This window comes from Dasypus novemcinctus, chromosome 12, assembly GCF_030445035.2.
Source record: "Dasypus novemcinctus isolate mDasNov1 chromosome 12, mDasNov1.1.hap2, whole genome shotgun sequence".
Taxonomy (NCBI): Eukaryota; Metazoa; Chordata; class Mammalia; order Cingulata; family Dasypodidae; genus Dasypus; species Dasypus novemcinctus.
This window is the reverse complement of record NC_080684.1, coordinates 60,836,578-60,844,242: the sequence shown is the minus strand read 5'-3', so window position 1 is coordinate 60,844,242 and position 7,665 is coordinate 60,836,578. Positions and strand designations below refer to the sequence as shown.

Sequence of the window (7,665 nt, the reverse complement as noted above, 5' to 3'; positions counted from 1 at the left end):
TGCTTTGGTTGTAAAGTTTAAGAAACCACCACATACCATAAGATTTTGAAATGTTTCCCTCAATTTTCTTCTAGGAGTTTTATGGTTCTAGTTTTATATTTAGGTCCTTGATCCACTTTTTTTTAAACCCCCACCCCCCACCCCACAGCTTTTTGTGTGCTATCTGTTCTCTGTGTCCATTCACCATGAGTTCTTGTGTGTCTGTGTTTTGTTTTATTTTATTTCCCCTCCCCCCTTGTGGCTTGCTTGCTGTCTGCTCTCTGTGTACATTCACTGCAGGCTCTTATGTGTTTCTGCTTGTCTCCTTTCTTTTTGTTGCATCACCTTGCGGAGTCGGTTCTCCATGGCATCTGCAGGCCAGGTGACACTTCACCGCATGCGGGTGAGCCTACCTTCACAAGGAGACCCCAGGACACGAACCTAGGGCCTCCCATATGGTAGACGGGAGCTCATCTGATTGAGCCATGGCCACTTCTCCCTTGATCCATTTTGAGTTAATTTTTGAATAAGCTGTGAGATAGGGGTCTTCTTTCTTTGTTTTGAATAAGTATATCAAGTTCTCCCAGCACCATTTGTTGAATAGACTATTCTGATACATCTGGGTGGGTTTTACAGACTCGTCAAAAAGCACATGATTATAGATAAAAGGGTCTATTTCTGAACTCTCAATTTGACTTCTTTGGTCACAATTCTATCTGTATGCCAGTACCATGTTGTTTTTACCACTGTAACTAAGTAATATGCTTTAAAGTCAAGAAGTGAGTCCTCCAACTTCATTCATCTTTTAAAAAATACTTATGCTATTCAAGCCCCCTTACCCTTCCAAATAGTGTTGATAATTGGGTTTTCCTTATCTTTTTAAAAGACTGTTGGAATTTTAATTGGGATTGCATGAATCTGTAAATCAATTTCGGTAGAATTGTCATCTTAATATTTGGTCTTCCAATCCATTAACATGGAATGTCCTTCCATTTATTTGGGTCTTTGGTTTCTTTTGGCAATCCTTTGTAGTTTTCTGAATACAGATCCTTTTACCCTTGATTAAGTTTATTCCTAAATATCTGTTTCTTTTAGTCACTATTGAAATGGAATTTTTTCCTGACTTCCTCCACAGGTTGCTCATTAGTAGTGTATAGAAACATTACTAATCTTCGCATATGAATCCTGTATCCTGCCACTTTGCTGAACTTGTCTGTACTTCTAGTAGCTCTGTTACAGATTTTTCCAGATTTTCGAAGTATAGGATCTTATCATCAGCATATGGCAAAAGTTTTACTTCTTCCTTTCCTATTTGTGCACCTTTTATTTATTTTTTGCCTAATTGCTCTAGCTAGAACTTCTAGCACAATATTGAATATCAGTGGCAACAGTGAGCATCCTTGTCTTGCTCCTGATCTCAGCAGGAAAGTGTTCAGTCTGTCACCATCAAATACACTGTCAGGTGTGGATTTTTCATAATTGCACTTTACCATGTTGAGAAAGCTTCCTTTTATTTCTATCTTTTGGAGTGTTTTTATCAAGAAAGGATGTTGTGTTTTGTCAAATGTCTTTTGTGTTTCAAGTGAGATGATCATGAGGCTTTTCCCCTTCTTCCTATTGATGTGGTGTATTACATTAATTGATTTTTCTTATGGGGAGCCATCACTGCATGCCTGGAGAAAATCCCACATGGTCATGGTGTGTAATTCTTTTAAAGAGATATGGATTTGGCTTGTTAGGATTTTGTTGAAGATTTTTGCATCTACATGTATTCATAAAGGATATGGGTCCTAATTTTTTTCTTGTGCTATCTTTATTTGGCTTTTTTATGAGGGGGATGTTGGACTAATGGAATGAGTTAGGAAGTGTTCCCTACTCCTCAACTTTTGGGAAGAGTTTGAGCAGGATTGGTGTTAATTCTCGGTACACTTAGTAAAATTCACCAGTGAAGCCATCTGGTATTTGGGGCTTCTTTCATTGTGATTTTTCTTCTTCAGTATGTTAATGTGGTATATTACACTGATTGGTTTTTTTGTGTTGAACCACTCTTGCATATATGGGATAAAACCCTCTTGATCATGGTGTATAATTCTTTTCATGTGCCTTTGGATCCATTTAGCAAGTATTTTGTGAGGATTTTTGCATGTGTGTTCATTAGAGAAATTGAGTTGAAATTTTCTTTTTTCACAGCATTTTTATCTGGCTTTGGTATTAGGGTGATGTTGGCTTCATATTTTTTCTAGGGTCAGTGTAGGTTGTGAGTGTGTTTCTTTTTTTTTTATTATTTATTTTTTAAATTTATTTCTCTCTCCTTCCCCCCCCCCCCAGTTGTCTGCTCTCTGAGTCCATTCGCTGTGTTGTTCTTCTGTAACCACTTCTATCCTTATCAGCAGCACCAGGAATCTGCGTTTCTTTTAGTTGTGTCATCTTCTTATGTCAGCTCTCCGTGTGTGTGGCGCCATTCCTGGGCAGGCTGAAATTTATTTCGCGCTGGGCGGCTCTCCTTACGGGGCATACTCCTTGTATGTGGGGCTCCCCTACGAGGGGGACACCCCTGCATGGCATGGCACTCCTTGCGTGCATCAGCACTGTGCGTGGGCCAAATCCACACAGGGCAAGGAGGCCAAGGGTTTGAACCACGGACCTCTCATGTGGTAGGTGGACGTCCTATCCATTGGGCCAAGTCTGCTTCCCTGTGAGTGTGTTTCTAGGAATTTGTCTACTTTTTCTATGTTGTCTAGTTGGTTTGAGTACAGTTGTTCATAGTATCCTGTTATCTCTTTAATTTCTGCAGGATTATAGTAATGTCTCCCCTTTCATTTCTGATTTTATTTGCAACATCCCTTTTTTTCTTTGTTAGTCTAGCTAAGGGTTTGTCAATTTTGTTGATCTTGAACAACCAACTTTTGGGTTTGTTGATTCTCTCTATTGTTTTTTGGCTCTCAATTTCACTTATTCCTTCTCAAATCTTTATTTCTTTCCTTCTGCCTGTTTTGGGATTAGTGTGCTGTTCTTTTTCTAGTTCTTCCAGGTATGCAGTTAGGTCTTTGTTTTAGTTATTTCTTCTTTTTAAATGTAAGCCTTGAGACCTATAAATTTCCCTGTCAGCACTGTTTTTTCTGTATCACATAGATTTTGATATTTATGTTCTTACTTTCATTTGTTTTAAGATATTTAATGATTTCTCTTGCAATTACTTCTTTGACCCACTGATAATTTAAGAGTGTGTTGTTTAATCTCTAGATATTTGTGGAGTTTCCCTTTCTCCACATTATTTATTTCCAGCTTCATTCCATTATGATCAGAGAAAGTGCTTTGTATAATTTCAGTCTTTTTAAATTTATTGAGACCTGTCTTGTGACCCAACATATGATCTATCCTGGAAAAGGATCGATGGACTCTTGAGAAGAATGTATATCCTGCTTTTTTGGAGTGTAGTGTTCTAAAATGTTAGGTCTAGTTCATTTATTATATAATTCAAGCTTTCTGTTTCCTTATTTATCCTCTGCCAAGATGTTCTATCCAATGCTGAGAGTGGTATATTGAAGTCCCCAACTATTATTGTAGAAAGTCTATTTCTTCCTTCAGTTCTGCCAATGTATGTCTCAAATATCTTGGGGCATCCAGGTTATGTGCACAAATATTTATTACTGTTATTTCTTCTTGGTAAATTGTTCCCTTTGTTAATATATAATTACCTTCTTCATCTCTTATAACAGTTTCACATTTAAAATCTATTTTGTCCAATATTAGTATCGCTACTCCAGATCCTTTTTGGTTATTATTTACAGAATATCTTTTTCCAACCTTTCATTATCATCCTGATTGTATCCTTGCATCTCTTGTAGTCAGCATATAGACGTCTTACAGTCTTTAATCCATTCTGTCAGTCTATGTCTTTTGTCTTTTTATTTTTATTTTTATTTTAGGAGCTACTCGGGATTGAACCTGGGACCTCATACACAGAAGCAGGTGCTCAAATACTGAGCTACACCTGTTCCCCTAGTCTATTCCTTTGGATTGGGGAGTTTAATCTATTTATGTTCAGTGTTATTACTTTAAAGGCATTATTTACTTTGTCCATTTTATCCTTTGGCTTTCTGTTGGCATATCTTACTATTGCCTATCTTTTTACCTTTACATTAACTACCCTTATGGATAATCTTCATTTCCACACTCTTTTCTAAGTCTCTCACCCTTGTAAAATTCCCTTTAGTATCTCTTGTAAATCTGGTCTTTTGGTAACATACTCTGTTTTTGTTTGTCTGTGAAGACTTTAAACTCACCCTCATTTCTGAAGAGCAGTTTTGCCAGATGAAGAATTCTTGGATGGCACTTCTTCACTTTCAGAACCTTAAATACATCATCTTATTGCCTTCCTGCTTCCAGAGTTTCTGATGAGAGATTGACCCTTAGTCTTATTGAGCTTCCCTTGTATACATTGCTGATACATTGTGATACATTGCTTTCCTCTTGCTGCTTTTAGAATCCTCTCTTTATCTCTGGCACTTGACATTCTGAATAGTAGGTATCTCAGAGTAGGTCTCTTCAATTTTTTCTGTTTAGGGTGTGTCTTCAATTTCTTGAATGGATTTAGTAGATTTGAGTGACATCATTGATTAGTTGTCTTTAATCCTGTGTCCTGTCAGGATTTTTGGTTGTTCCTTTGTGCCATATCTTCCTGTTTCTTGGTACGCCTTATAAACTTTTTGTTGATGTCTAAGCATCTGATGATATTGAAGATTTTATTCTATTGATCAGTTTCTCTCTCTTTCCTAGTGTTTGTTTTTTCATGGCTCTTCTTTAATTTTTGGTTCACCTTTTTCTAAAACTTCTAAGATTGCCCTTTTTAAGTTATCAAAACTGTTGGGGTACAGAAAAGATCCACACGGGCATGGGAACAGGGATGAGAGACAAGCTTTATTTTCCTTCACTTTCCTAGTCTTCCAGTAGATGGCGCTCTTTGGTTAAACTTTCCACAGAGGTGGCTCTTTAAACTTGGACTGACTGGAGTTTCTGAGCCTGCAGTTCAAAGCTAGGTCCTGCTGTTTAAACTTGCTGAAGAGAAACAACACTCAGCCTGCTGCCTCACTCTCCCTCTTCCCAGAGAAGACGTCCGTTACCCTCAGTTGACACCATAGCCATGGTGTCATGGGTTTTACTGAGGCTATTCACCTTGAAAGTGGAAGATGGACACCTTTCCCATCCCCACCATAAGTAAATCGTGGTTTTCATTTCACCCTCTTTGTCTCTGTCCCCAATCCCTCCTGGACGCTGCATGCAGCACTCTCCTGGTCTGCAGGTCCCCCAAACAGCTCCCTTGGATAGCTTCTTCCCTTCCTCCCTATTTTGTAAGAGCACTGCACCTACAAGACCTACCCCAATGCCATCTTCCCAAAACTCTCTAAACTTAAACTTTTAATAACATTAATAAAACAAAACAAAACTATATGCTTGGAGCTAGGATATGGGGCAGAAGGGAGGAGATGCCCAAAACTTTACCCCTCTACTACCAGCCACCTAAATGGAGGGCTTAGAGGAGGGGTGTTCTATAGTCAGGTGATGAGCCTCTTGGGCTTATCCCTTAACTACCCACCAACCACTATCAGGTAGACCTGCTGGAAGGGCAAAGTTACTGGCTGGACTCTTCTTGCTGTTGCTTTTTTTGGTACCGCTGTCCCCCAATCTCCTAGTGCTGCCCCCTGGCATTTCCCATTTCCATGGTTTGCTGGGCTGCTGCCATACAGGCTCTCCTGGTGGAGCTATCGTATGCCACCACTTCTGGAAAAGGCAGGTCTCAGGTCAGTTGGAGGGACTGAGACTGTAGGTCTTATGGCAGGACATGATCTCCTGCATGGGCTCAAGTATCACACAGAGGCATAAGTAGCTGGGAGTGGAATTAGACAACCCAACTCAAGTATCACACAGAGGCATAAGTAGTTGGGAGTGGAATTAGAGCTGATCCAGCATCTGGGGGTCCTGGTGTACATGGCAAGGATGCTGTGTGGCGATGAGCTCTCAGTAATGCCGGCTGCTGAAGGGCTACATCTTTATTGGCATCACAGCATCAAACATGAACTCCAGGTATGATAAGCCCTTGGCACATAGCTGGGTGAACATGGTTTGTTGTGCTGGGGTGGCCATGCTGTCCTGTACACTGTCATGCGACACAAAGTTGCTGTGGAATGTCTCCATTCCACTGGGGTGGAGCACTGGGGTGCTTAAGCACACAGTACAGTTCCAAATTATATCCTTAAAGATGCTGCGGAAGTAGAGTGAAGTCAGAGTCCAGCCATTGGTGTCTCTTTGGTCCATCCAAAAGAAAGTGATGGTTAAAATGGCATCATCCTCAAAGACCTCAGTCGTGAAAACACCCCACCAAAGACTGTTACACCCTCTGTCTAGTTCTGAAGCTGTTAAGTTCGAGTATTCTGTAGTCAGTTTGGTTGCCGTATGGTGTGTGCTTCCCAATCCTACGCTCCAAGTATGTAGGCGAGTACATGGGAGTTGGTCAACATCTCGATCCGGAATGGTGCCAGGATGGAAGAGGTAAAGACATTGCCAAAGCAAGGCTCCTTTGGCAAGCGCAGCTTGAATGACCTTGAGGAACACCAGGACAGGCAGTGCCCAGTGACGTTTTCACATTGCCTGCCACTGGGGGCCCAGCCGAGTCATAGGGTCCACCCCGCGCAAGACAGGCTGGGCATGAGCCACTGCTGCCCCTGCGGCCCCTGTCTCTGGCCCAACTCGGCTCCAACTCTGGTGCAGGAAAGGAAGGAAGCCAGGCATGTGAGCTGCCTCTGTGTGCGTGTGCTCTGGTGTGCATCCCTGGAGTGTGTGTCCGTGCGTGCATGTCTGTGCATTCCCGCGGCACTGCAGCTTGCCCCACCCCCATCCCTCGCTCTCCATCTCACCACAAGAAACTTTAATATATCTAAATATTCATACATAGGTGAGTGGTTGAGTAAACTCTAGCATATCCACACAAAGGAGTAATATATAACTGTAAAAAAAATGAGGAGCTTCTAAGATCTCATGAAATGATTTTGAGGATATACTGTGGGGAAAAAAACAACAAAAGAATATGTGTCGTTTGCTACCTTCATTTAAAAGAAAAAAAGGCGATATAAGAAAACATCAATGTATCTGCTCATTTATGCAAAAGAAATACTGGAAGGTCAAACTAGAACTGCAAATGATTAGTTACCTATAAAGGGTGGGTAGAAAGAGGGGGCAAGAATGGGAAAATGGGGATGGGGTGGCAGGAATGGGAAGGGGTGACTGTTTTCTTTTTGAGCAGCTCTGATTCACAGAACTATAGTAATGTTTCACATACTCAAAGTAAACAGAAATAAAACCAACCAATGTGGGGGAACACCAAATGGAATACAAACAACAAGTGTGCCTTAAGTGTTTTACAGATGAATAACAAACACAATGAAGGGGATGAGGCAGAAAAAAAATAACCTGAAAAACTTTGGAAAATATTATCCATACTAAACATTAAAAGACCAATAAAAAACAAACATACAAACAAAAACCTGTCAAAATATTTCTCAAAGTGATGTTGGTTAGGAATTCTAAAACTATTTTTGTGTATACTAGAATTGAACAAATAAGTAAATATCTTTTGTATCTCACTGTTGGAGAAAGAAATTAAAAATTAAAAGGTGAAAACTCAAAACA

The 7,665-nt window shown here is 40.3% G+C and overlaps 1 pseudogene; it reads right to left on the bottom strand.

The window, feature by feature from the left end:
* Positions 1-5,556: 5,556 nt before the first annotated feature.
* Positions 5,557-6,768, bottom strand: LOC111759030 (LIM domain-binding protein 1 pseudogene; annotated as a pseudogene).
* Positions 6,769-7,665: the final 897 nt, after the last annotated feature.